Source organism: Fukomys damarensis, unplaced genomic scaffold (genome assembly GCF_012274545.1).
Source record: "Fukomys damarensis isolate Sample0158 unplaced genomic scaffold, DMR_v1.0_HiC HiC_scaffold_15, whole genome shotgun sequence".
Taxonomy (NCBI): Eukaryota; Metazoa; Chordata; class Mammalia; order Rodentia; family Bathyergidae; genus Fukomys; species Fukomys damarensis.
The window spans coordinates 20,465,245-20,477,496 of record NW_022900927.1 but is presented as its reverse complement, the minus strand read 5'-3'; the positions used below and the strand labels follow the sequence as shown (position 1 = coordinate 20,477,496).

At 40.8% G+C, this 12,252-nt stretch overlaps 1 protein-coding gene across 6 annotated transcripts in view; it reads left to right on the top strand.

Annotated features, from left to right (window-relative positions):
- The window catches only part of Cbx5 (chromobox 5), a 37,931-nt gene that overhangs the window by 6,446 nt on the left and 19,233 nt on the right, over positions 1 to 12,252 (top strand). The window contains exons 1-2 of one of the 6 annotated variants that reach the window (XM_010609373.3): positions 11,796 to 11,906; positions 12,046 to 12,146. The exons of 2 other annotated variants lie outside the window; for them this stretch is intronic. The gene's annotated coding sequence lies outside the window, so the exon portion shown is untranslated. 3 more of the 6 variants (XM_010609372.3, XM_010609374.3, XM_010609371.1) reach the window with 3 other exon arrangements.

The window sequence follows — 12,252 nt, the reverse complement described above, 5'->3', positions numbered from 1 at the left end:
CAAAAAAAAAAAAAAAAAAAAGAAAAAAAAGAGAGAACTTAGCTAACTTTTGGGCCAGTGGAGAATCCCAGTCTTGTGATGTTCTTGCCTAGGACTTGAGAGACAGAGGACTAACTTGCTGGCTGTTTGTCAATCCAGAATATGAATACAGGATACAAACATATTGTTCACTTTTTAAAGAGAATACTTTGTACCAGATGTAGTGGGCTAGCTGGGGCACTTTCACCCTCTTCCTCACGAGGTTGAAGGCTGTATAGTCTGATTTTCCTTTACCAGGAATAGTAATTCATCAAAATTAGCCATGGCCAAAATTAGGTCCTGCTGGACAGAGTAAAAATTTTCCTTATATACTTTTTTTTTTTCTTTATTTTTTGGTACTGAGTATTGAACTCAGGACCTTGTGCTTGTGAGGTAGGTGGCGGAACCACTGAGCTAAATCCCCAGCCCTCCTTATATACTTTTAATCTTTAGATTTCCTGAATACCAGTCTGTGGTGCTTCATTGCAAGAAAGGATACTACTAGGAGCAGGAGATAGAGATGGTATACTTGAAAAGGACTGTTTTAAGGTCAAGTATTATAAGACTCATTTATTTCTTCCGTGGAGCAGAGGAACCAAACTGAATTTAAGTATTTTTCTGATTGTAATCTACATTTTTTAGAATAAAGCAAGCTCATGTCTGAGCCAGCAGGCATAATTATGTTGGAATAAAATGCCCTTTGCTAAGGAGGTTAACTAACAGTTTGGGAAATCTAAAATTTGGTTTCTGAGGCAAAACCTGGAACTCTGTGTACCTTGTTTTTCTGCTAAATCAGTAATACTCATCTCACAGAGTTGTAGAGGATGATATACTGCTAATTTGTGCAGTATTTTACAACAATAGATAAAACAGACAAACCTCATTTATATGAAATAGTTGGAGAGACCCATAGATAAAACTTAGAGATAATTTAGAAAATTCACTGCAGTTATTTTTTAACTTCCTTATTATCCAAATGTTTACCATTTGTTTCCTGTATATTTTCCAAAGTGTTTTCTTCTTTTTCCATATGACCTAAGAGAGAGAGAGAGCAAATAGCAGCAGGTTAGGTAATAAAGGAATCAGTTTGCCAAGAGGGCGTAACAATCCTAAGTGTTATACAGCTAATAATAAAAGTTTCATAATACATGCATGCAATAATATGTTTTATTTCGGGGGATTTCAGTACCTGACTGATAAAACAAGTAGAAGAATCAGTGTGGTGGTGAATCCCAGCTACTTGGGAGGCTGAGGATCCTCATTCAAGGCCAGCCTGGGCAATTTAACAAGACCCTGTCTCAAAGAAAAAAGACTGAGGGTATGGCACAGTTACAGATTGTTGAACTAGCATGTGCAAGGGCCTGGGTTGGGTTCCCAGTACTGCGTGTGTGGTATGGGAATCTTTAAGGAGAACCAGGGGTATAGTTGAATGGTAGAATGCTTGCTTGTCATTTGTGAGGGCTTGGGTTTGATCACCATTACCACCAGAAAAAAATCAGTAAGGAAATAGAAGACTTGAACAGTCCTATTGCTGCACAAGCCCTGGCTTTAATCTCCAGTACACTCACACGTGCACACACACAAGATATTAGTCTTTGGGAAACATCGACTGGCAGTCTTATTTATGAAAGGAAAAAAAAGCCAATACTTCTTATTGATTGGTTTTTTTGAGACACTGTACTTCAGGCTGGCTTTAGACTTATTGTGTAGCCCAGGCTGACCTCAAACTCATGGCAGTCCTCTTGCCTCAGCCTCCCTAGTGCTGGGGTTATAGGTGTGCACCACCACGCCCAGCTAACCTGTTTGTACAAGAGCTCATAACAGCAGAATATTCAAGGCCAGCCTGAACTACATAGTGAGACTCTGAGACCTTGTCTAAAACACACACGAGCCAGGCATGGTGGCGCACACCTGTAATCCCAGCACTCGGGAGGCTGAGGCAGAAGGGTCACTGTGAGTTTGAGACCACCCTGGGTTACGTAGTGAGTTCCAGGTCAGTCTAAACTACATAGTGAGACCCTGTCTCAAAAAAACAAAAATAAATAAAACGCACAAAACCCAGCTGAAAACTTCTCAGATGCAAATGGGCATTTATTTAGGCCACCTCCTGGGTCTTAAATGTCAACTTGATGATGTGAAAATTTTTTCTGCTGGGTAATGAGGTACATTGCCTGTAATCCCAGCTCTTGAGAGACAGAGGATTCATCTCAAATTTGAGCCCAATTTGAGCAATTTACTGACCTAAGAAGACCCTGTCTCAAAGTAAAAAAAGTAGCTGGGCATGGTGGCACATGCCTGTAATCCCACACTTGGGAGGCTGAGGCAGGAGGATCACTGTGAGTTCGAGACCAGCTTGGGCTACAGAGTGTTCCAGGTCAGTCTCAACTACATAGTGAGACCCTGTCTCAAAAAACAAAACAACAACAAAAACAAAAAGGTTTAGGGATGTAGTACAATGCACTGGCCTTGAGTTTACTTCCCAGGAACACTAAAAAAGTTTTCTTAACCACAGTGCAATTGAATTTGAAATGAATAAAAATGTGCAAAACCCCCACATGTTTGGAAACTACAATGTACTTCTAAGTAACCCATAGATCAAAGGAACTCACAAATAGGAGGATATGGCTCAGTGGTAAGAGTGTGTCCTTAGTGTGCATGAGGCCTTGATTTGATCACAGCATCACCACACACAAATGTATGTGTGTGTATATATATGTATTTACACTGAGTGGAAAAGAGTACTTGTAGGATTCAGTTAGGTCTGTGCTTGGGGGAAACAGAGAGCTTCACCTACAAATGTGGGTCTGAAGTCAGTGACTTAGGTTTCTACCTTCAGAAACTAAAAAATAAATCCAAGTAGCTATATATATATAAAACCTGTAGTCCTAGCTACTCGGGGGGGCTGAGCACTTGAGGCCAGGAAGGAGTTCAAGGCCATCTTAGGCAACATAGGGAAACCCCTCTCAAACAAAAATCCAAAGGAAACAAGAAATAGTAATGAATAAAAATGACAGGGAAAAAATGAGAGAGGGGATGGGAATAGGACATAAAAATTAAGATGTGTTATGTACATGTACCAATGCCCCATGATGAATGTAATAATTATGTACTGCAAATATGTTAAAAAAAATTAAAGAAGTAAAAGTAATGAAATACAAATCAGAAACAATCCATGAAAGTGTTCTTTGAGAAGATTAGCAAGATTGATATATTGGGAAAAAGTAGACACAAACTACCAATATTTGCAATAAGAGAAGGAATTTCAGTACTGAGTTTGTAGACGTTAAAAAGATTATAAATATGAGGGCCAGGTTTTAGCTCAGAGTTTCCATCGCCTGCCTCGTAAGCACAAGGTCCTGAGTTTGATCCCTGGTACCAAAAAAGAAATATGAAAAAGTATGCCATTATATTCCATGTCTAAAACTATCTTCAAAGAAAACCAGAATTGGGCCAGGCATGAGCCCATGCCTATAATCCCAGCACTGCACTGGTGGGGCTGAGGCAGGACTGCCAGGTACAGCCCAGCCTGGCCTACACAATGTAAGGCCTGCCTAAACTGCATAGGGAGACCCTGTCTCGAAAAGAAAAAAAGACAAAACTTCACTAAGCTTTCTAAAATCTTTTAAGGAAAGAAATCTGTGATTGAAAAACAGCCCACAAAATTTCAGGCCTCAACTGTTTTGTTCTTTTCCTCTACAACCTATGAAATGGAGTTAACTGATACCCTTAAAGTTAAATGAGCAATCAATTTTATCTTTTAATGATCTCTTTCAGGTAGGCCCACATCTCTTATCCCTAAACCTGAACTTTTCTGTTTTAACAAATTGCCTCTTAAGTAACTCCCTACCCCTAGTCTGGAGCACTAGGGAATTAAACCTAGATCCTTGGTCATGCTAGGCAGATAAGTACTCTACTGCTGAACCATGTCCTACCACCGTGTAGCTTTCTGATTTGGTTTGGTTTTTGGAGATGGTCTCACAATGTAGCCCAGGCGGGTCTCGAACTCACAGTGATCCTCCTGCCTCAGCCTCCTGAATGCTGGGATGATAGGCATTCACCACCACGCCTGGTGTAAATAGCTTTTTTTTTTTTTTTTTTTTTTTTTTTTTTTTTTTTTTTTTTTTTGGTACTGGGGATCGAACTTGGCCCCTTGCGCTTGCAAGGCAGGCCGTGAAACCACTGAGCTAAACAGCCAGCCCTAAATAACATTTTTGTGGACTTTTTTTTTTTTTTTTTTTTTTTTTTTGGCACTGGAATCAAATTCGGGTCCCTGCACTTGCAAAGCAGGCTCCAGAACCACTGAGCTAAACCCTCATCCCCTAAATAACATTTTTGTAACAACCTTTGGAGAAGGTACTGACCAGCACCAATTTAACCAACAAGCCATTTAAAATCTTCAGCCCTTAAATTGAAGACTGGAGCAGACTTAGTGACCATGTGATGCCTGACTCTTGCTATGCCCTTAATAAATATATAACCAATAAACTAGTTTTAGAGCAAGGACAGAAAGACTATTGAAGAGGAACAGCGATGCTCAACAACAAGGCCACACACCGAGAGGTCCGACCAGAGACTTTATTCAGGAGAGGAGGTCAGAGAGAATAAGGAAGGGGGGTCCTTTTATAGGTTTGGGGCTGGGCTATTGTATATCTGTGAGCAAGCGGGTACTCTTAACCTATGTTAAGCCATGTTGCCTTTTAAGAAATTAGCCTTGCAGAAGCGAAGTTTTAATCTCTCCAAAACTATCATGGCCTTGGGAAAAGGGAATTTAAGATAGTAGCAGCATGGAAGCATGAAGAACCTGGAAACATGGCCCATAATGGTGGCATCAGGTCCCTAACAACTATATTAGTCATCGCTTTGGCATAGGATTTGAATTGGGAATGTAGCTGGAAATTGTACAAGAAGAAAAATTCTACTTGGCGTAAGTAACATGTCACAGCACTCAGTTGAAGACCTGGGTGGTCTGAGATTGGCCATCCCTTTAGCCATTTATCTCATGGTGGCCTTTTTTACATTTATTAATACATCTGAAATCTAGAGCACATTTTTATGGTATTGTGGCATAGTAACTCACTTAAATATCAATAGAGACTTGCAAAGACCTGCAAGGTTCAATAACTTCTGGTGTGGGTTTGTTTCTCCTGTCATCACCCATTACGTATTTTTTTTTTTTTAACAGCTTTTAAATTGCCACAGAGCAAAATTGGTCAGGATCATAATAGATGGCCCAAGAGCTGCCAAGGATACCCTTGTATGAGATGGGAAAAATTCAATACTGGCTTGATTTTATTTATCTAAATAGTAGGCTGTGACTTCAGTATAAGTCATGTTGAAATACACGAAGGTGATGGCAAAGCACAAAATTATGCCATATGTTGAAGGACCTTTTTACTCCCTGAAGTTTTAAAGTCTCAGATATTTCTTACTCCAATTATATAAAAATTCCTTTCCTGTCACATGTATTAATCAGATTTTAGTATGTTGATTTAAATTTTAATATCTTTTCAACAGCTAAAGATATTTTAGATGTTTATGGTTATGCAAATTTATCACATTGCTTATTTTTTATTTTATTGGCTTTTGTTATTTTTAATAGTTATGTCTCAAGACTATCAAGAGAACTAGAATTGTCCTATTTAATACACATGCTTTCTTAAAATAAACAATTTGTCAAAATGACCTGAAGGGGCCTTTGTAACCCTTAAAATGCTGATGTCCAAAATCTGTGAGCCAGCTGGGCATGGTAGTGCACGAACTTGGAAGGCTGAGGCAGGAGGAGTTCTGTGAGTTTGAGGCCAGCCTGCACTATAAAGGAAGATGCTGTCTCGAAAAACAAAATGGGCTGGGAATTTAGTGCTGCCTGCCTCACAAGCACAAGGTCCCAAGTTCAATCCCCAGTACCAAAAAACAAAACAAATCTTTCTTACAAATTTTGGAGCAGTTGGCTATCTATCTAGCCTCTTGCTCAGGGATTGGATTTAGGTGTGCCTGAACTGAATTTTGGGAAGACTGACACTTGAGAGAAATTTAACAGATTTTAATAAAAGGAACAGAAAATTCTTGTATAAAATTATTTTAAGAAAATAAAGATTTGTGGGGCGTGGTGATGCACGCCTGGAATCCCAGCTCTTGGGAGGCTGAGGAGGATTGCTGTGAGTTCGAGACCAGCCTGGGCTACACAGTGAGTTCCAGAGCAGTCTGAACTACATAGTGAGACCCTGTCTCAGAAAACAAAACAAAACAAAAAGATAATAAAGATTTGTGGCTGGATGTGATGATACATGCCTGTAGTCCCAGCACTTGGGAGGCTGAGACAGGAGGATCGAGGCCAGCCTGCACTACATATGGTGAGTTCAAGGCCAGTCTGAACTACATAGAGAGACTGTCTTTAAAATAAGTAAATAAGTGTGTGTGTGTGTGTGTGTGTGTGTGTGTGTATATATATATATATATATATATATACATATTCCATTTAGAATGTATGTTTTCATCCAAAAGAATTAAATGTGCATTTCTCCCTTACTCGCTGTAGCAAGAGCTAGATCATCAACAGACAATACTCCAGAGGCTGGTTGATACAGTAGTTTAGCCTGATTTTATTTATTCATGTATTTATTTTTGTGGTTCTGGGGATTTAATCAAGTTCCTAGCTCCATAGCTTGATTTTTTTTTTTTTTTTTTTTTTTTGAGACAGGGTCTCACTATGTACTTGAGACTGACCTGGAAGTCACTGTGTAGCCCAGGCTGGTTTCGAACTCACAGCATCCTCCTGTCTCAGCCTCCCCGGTGCTGGGATCACAGGCGTGCGCTACGCCCTGCCCGTAGCTTGATTTTTAGAGGATCATGAACTACAGCTGTGCTAGCCAGAGGGCGAGCACTTCCTCTTTAGTCACTCTGCTCTATTAATACAGTTTGTGTTGTCTGTATGTGGCTTATTAATGGTAGGGGTGTTAATGACCACCGTTAATCTTCCTTCTCAACTCTTTCCTAATCCAGTCTCTTCAATAGACATTTAAAAAGCTTTTAACTCACCTTGAATTGGGTGCTCATGTGCTTTTGGTGTAGGTGGAGTAATAGTTATCAGCCCATTTAACAAAACCGAGACAGCCAGGACAGCTGTAATGTGTATCTCTGTGCTATGTTTGTTAAAATGCCACATGGCTAATACTTTGGAAATCATAAATTCAGTGCAAGAAAACATCTTTATAGATGATATTTTAGTTTTATGCTGTGTGTTACATACCTAAGACCATGGTATTTCAGTATCCATAAAGAACAAAACATAGAGCAGATTAAAATGGTTCTGTAGATTTGGTTGATTTTCATCTTTTATTTGCTGAAAATAGAGGATGTTTGGAAGATAGTGCTGTAGCTGGCAACTTAATCTTCCCCTAAATCACTGTCTTTCCCCTAGGACTTTAGAGGAGAAATGGGAATTTCTCAAGCCTGGACCAACTGAAGCCACTCATCCGCGTTTTTAAACAATCCATGTGCAGGGAGCTTTGCATGTGTCCTTTTTCTTCCCTGCTTTTTAGCCGTGGCTTTCTTTCTGCAGGATTTTGCCCACTTAGAGTATAGAATTTATATTGGAACTCTAAAATGAAGAGACAGCTCATTGATTGGCCTGACTGCCACCTCTACATAACTTGGGAGTAGTTCAATGAAGGCATGTATCAGTTGGTTTTCATCATTTCTTTTTCAGATAGGGACTGATAGTCCAGTCTGGCCTTTAACTTGTAGGTAGCCCAAACTGGCCTTGAACTCAAGCTCTCCTGCCTCAGTTTACCCAGTGCTGGGATTGCAGGCTGGCACCATCATGCCAGGCTCAGTTTGCATTGTTTTGAACAATAAAAATTTTAACTAGGTGTGGTGGTGCATCCCTGTGATCTGGGCTACTCAGGAGGCTGAGGAAGGAAGATGGCAAGTTTGAGGTGTGTATGTCGGGGGAGGTAAGGCCAAGCACTAGGCATTTTATATTTTCTTGATCTCCCTAGCTTTTGTGTAAACCCCTCTGTAATTGCTGAAAAGTGACAATTTTTAGATGTTTTCTTTTACCTTCATAATATATAGAATTCTTTCACCCCTCTTCTGGTTCACCTCACCGGTGCTTTCCTGTTTTGGGGAATAGTCATCTGTTAGAGTCCCCTGTCAGCAGTTTGGAATGTGGGTTCTAACTGCCTCACCACAAAGTTCTTTAATGTTTTTCCAAGACTGATTTTTGTCTGAATCCCTGGTGTAGCTCCCCCCGCCCCCATTCAAAAGACTGAAGGGAATTTTTCTTGGCTCATAGACTTTTTGTTTTGTTTTGTTTTTGTTTTTTGAGACAAGGTCTGACTAGGTAGTTCAGGCTGGCCTTAAACTCCTGAACTCCCGGCAGTCTGAATGCTGGGATCACAGGTATGCGCCACCATGCCTGACTGTGAACTGGTTATCGGGGCTTCTCTTTTTTGTGTCTTTATGGCTTTAGTCGCTGAAATCTATCTATGGTGTTTTTTTTTTTTTTTTTTTTTTTTTTTTTTTGTACTGGGGATTGAATTTAGGGCCTTACGCTTTTGAGGCAGGTGGCAGAACCATTGAGCTAAATCCCCGGGCCTGGTGGTTAATTCTTTTACCAGAGAGTTACGTCTGTATTCAGGAAAGGACTAAGAACTGTCTTGCTCTGAAAGATTCTAGAAACTTGAGAAGCTGCTCACTGCCTTCCATGAAGATTTCCACAAGGATAAGGTTGCACTCTTTTCTTCCTCTGTCATGGTATCGGGATTCTACCTTAATCACTCCGTCATCCTGCCTGTGGGTCTCATTTCTCAAAGGGGCACACTCCCTCCTGGGCTCAGCATGAGCCACCAGCATGATGCTTTATCTGGTCCAGGCTCTAGCCCTTAAATTGTCCGTCTGGCTTTGTGTTTCATTTGACCCTAATACGTTGGGTCGCACTGTCTAAAAAAGAATTATGTCTCCTTCTCTGTCTGGGTGCATTTCTCATTTCTTACTGCTGCTCCTGAGCAGATCTGTAACTTCAAGGTTAAGATAAGACACATTCCATCAGAACTATGTCGTCATCCTTGCCAGCTTGTGATCTGTGACTGTCGGGAGATTTAGAAGACAACTGTGTGCCATTCTTTAAAGAATATTATGGTTGGACTCTGACTCCTGGCATCAGGCCCAATTTGATTTGTCGGCTGTTACAAAACCCATTTCCCAAAGAGAGGGACCTCAGCCCATGTCCCCTTTATACAGTTTTTAAGGGTGAGAAGGATGGAGTGATCTGAACCTTTATTTTCTGATTTTTAGAAGGAAGATTGGACACTAGAATATCTTGTTCCTTTCCTGATTGAGTTTTTTCCTCCACCTTTCCTCCCTGTATGGGAAAACAAATACAGAGCCTTGCTTTCACACATGCTGAGTATTATAATAGCTCTATGGTTGAGCTCTGTCCCCAGTCCAAATCCTCTTTCTTTTGATAGACATTTTGTCAAAATGTTACCTTAGATGTCATTTTTTCCCTGTTGTTTATTCCCTTCATAGAATTAGCAGTACTCTTTCTTTTTCTTTTTGTGTATTTTTTGTTTGGTTTTTTGGCTTTTTGAGACAGTCTTGCTATGCAGTCTAGGCTGGTCTTGAATTTACTATGTAGCTGGCCTCAAACTCAGCCATCTTCTTGCTCTTAGCTTCCTGAGTGATGGGATCATAGGCATGCGTCACCACATTTGGTATCGTTGTTTTTTGTTTTTTTTTTGAGACAGGGTCTCACTATGTTGTTGAGACTGACCTGGAACTTACTGTGTAACCCAGTGTGGTCTTAACTTGCAGCGATCCTCCTGTCTCAGCCTCCAGAATGCTGGGATTAAAGGCATGCGCCACCACACCTGGCTCATTGGTTTTTCATTCTGCCATCTCCAGTGCTTTTCTGAATGAATATAGTATTTTACCTTTGAGACAAACTTTTTTTTTTTTTGGAAGGTTTATTAGTTTTTCAGAGCCTTAAAAAGGTCACTGTTTCTTTTTCTTGCTATCTGCTAGCATGTTAAGCTGCAGGAGCTACTGCATGGACATGGTTTACCAGTTTAGGAATCTGGAATGTCACATATTTCCTTTTGCTGTTATATTGGCCCTAACGTAGTCCTACAAAAGATTATCTTTGGGGGACATAATAACTCTTTGGTTTCTTCATAAACTCACTCTTTCCCTAGGAGGTAGGCAGTGGGATTTATTTTGCCGGCTTTAATGATGCTGGGGTTAGATCTAAAATTTATTTACTCAAGACCATACATGGCAAATTAATCACAGAACCAAAACTTTTAATTTCCTTTTACTTTTTTTTTTGGAGACAGGGTCATACTGTTTGACCCAGGCTGTCTTTGAAGTCCATATGTAGCTCAGGCTGCTGCCCTTGAAATCTTCAGAAATCCTCCTGCTTCAGCCTCCCCAGTGATAGGAGTACAGGTGTGCACCACCAAGCCCAGCTCTGTTTCAGTATCTTCGGTTTTGTCTTCCTATCCCTTAATTACATAAGGTTAAGAAAAGGTAAGAAGAAAAAAAAAAGTAAGAAAAGGCAGTTTTTACTCAGGTTTCTTGATAGTCTTTTCGGATTTGAGGAAATCCCCTGTAATTAAAAATGTTTTCTTTGCTCTCCTAACCTATTGTTTCTTATGACAGCCAAAATAATGGGCACTCTCTGCTTTTCTTAAGTAGGATTCTTTGCTTTTGATTGTCCCGTTCCTATTCTCCTATGGCAGCAACTTCTGACTCTTTAATTCCGTTGGGGTTGGGAATGAGGCTCTGAGGTAAACACTTGCTTAGCATGTGTGCCTGTGGCCCTACCAGCACAGTGCTTGGAGCTTTGTAAAGTGTATGTTAGAGCCAGGTCAAAGAAAAATTTATAGAACTTGGTCTCTTTTTCCAAGTCTTCCCTTCCTCGAGTATAGTATTAGGGATTACTGATACAATGAATTCTATATTAGTAAAGTATCAGATGGGTAATAATTACTAAGATCAGTTTTATAACATTACAAGAGGAACTAATGAGTAGTTGTAATTTAAGTAGTCATGGTGGTGGCTGACCTGCCCTTTCTTCCTTTACTGTACTTCGGATTTTTTCCCCCACCTATTATTTGGGTTGAAAGGTTTTTATGTTTTTTTGCTTATTTTTTGTCAGTGTTTCAAGTCTGTAGATTCTAGTTCTGTGTCTGGTAATCTTCCCAAGTAAGAAAAGTTATTTTGTGTCTTTAAAATATTTCCCCTCCGGCCGGGGGATTTATCTCAGTTGGTGCTGCCTCCCAAGCCCTCGGTCCTGAGTTTGAACCCGGGTACCAAAAACAAAAACAACAAAAAACTTCCCCTCCCCCTATTTCTTGTTGTTTACCCCCAACCGATTTTAATTAACTGTACAGAGACAGATGGTAGAAAAGGCCTTGCCCAAAATGCTTCTGGTGGGCTAGGTTGGGGGTGGTTTCTTCGGAGCTTGCTGTAGAAGGAGCTACCTAGTCTTTCCCTCCCCCTTCCAGGGAGCTGTAATCTTGTTAGATGATCTTAAAGTGCTGTTGATTAATTTGCAGCGCTTTTAAAATAAATTTTGGATTTAAAACCCAGAACCCATCCCCTGGAGCTCTGAATGCCTTAGCTTTGAGGCCCGGGGAGGTACCTTCCAACTTCGCCACCCAGTCTTCACTGAAAAGGAAAGTTAAGCCTTTTAACTTTTCCATTCGCCTTTCTCCCTTAGTCTAGTACGGCTGCCAGTTGCCATGACAACGGACTGGGACAGCTGCGCAGTAGCGCCCAGGCAGCTGGGTGGGGGCGGGGGAGCTGTCGGCCCCGCCAAGCCCCAGACCTGGGAGGGGAGGCCCCTCCTGTTAGCCCAGAGGGAAAGAAAGAACTGGGGCGATCCGGTAGGTAAAAAAGAGGGAACCCCAATTCATTTACTTTTGGGGCCTTTCTTTTGCATGAAGGTATAAAGGGAAATTTTCCTCTTCCCTCCCTCAAACTGAAGAACACATATGTAAATCTTTGTTTTTCCTGGTGAAGCAGGGGAGACCGTAGCCACAATGCTTCACTGCATGCATCTAACATGGGGCTGGTTTTAACCCCAGCGCTCTGAACTAAACTGCTCAGCTCCCGGAAATTCCAAGGTGAGTGGGGGTGGGGGCGGGTACTCTCCCTGGAATATGACATTTCCTGTCTCTGGTGAGGTGGAGGCAGTATTTTAAATAAAACAAATCAGATAGGTTTTCTTGA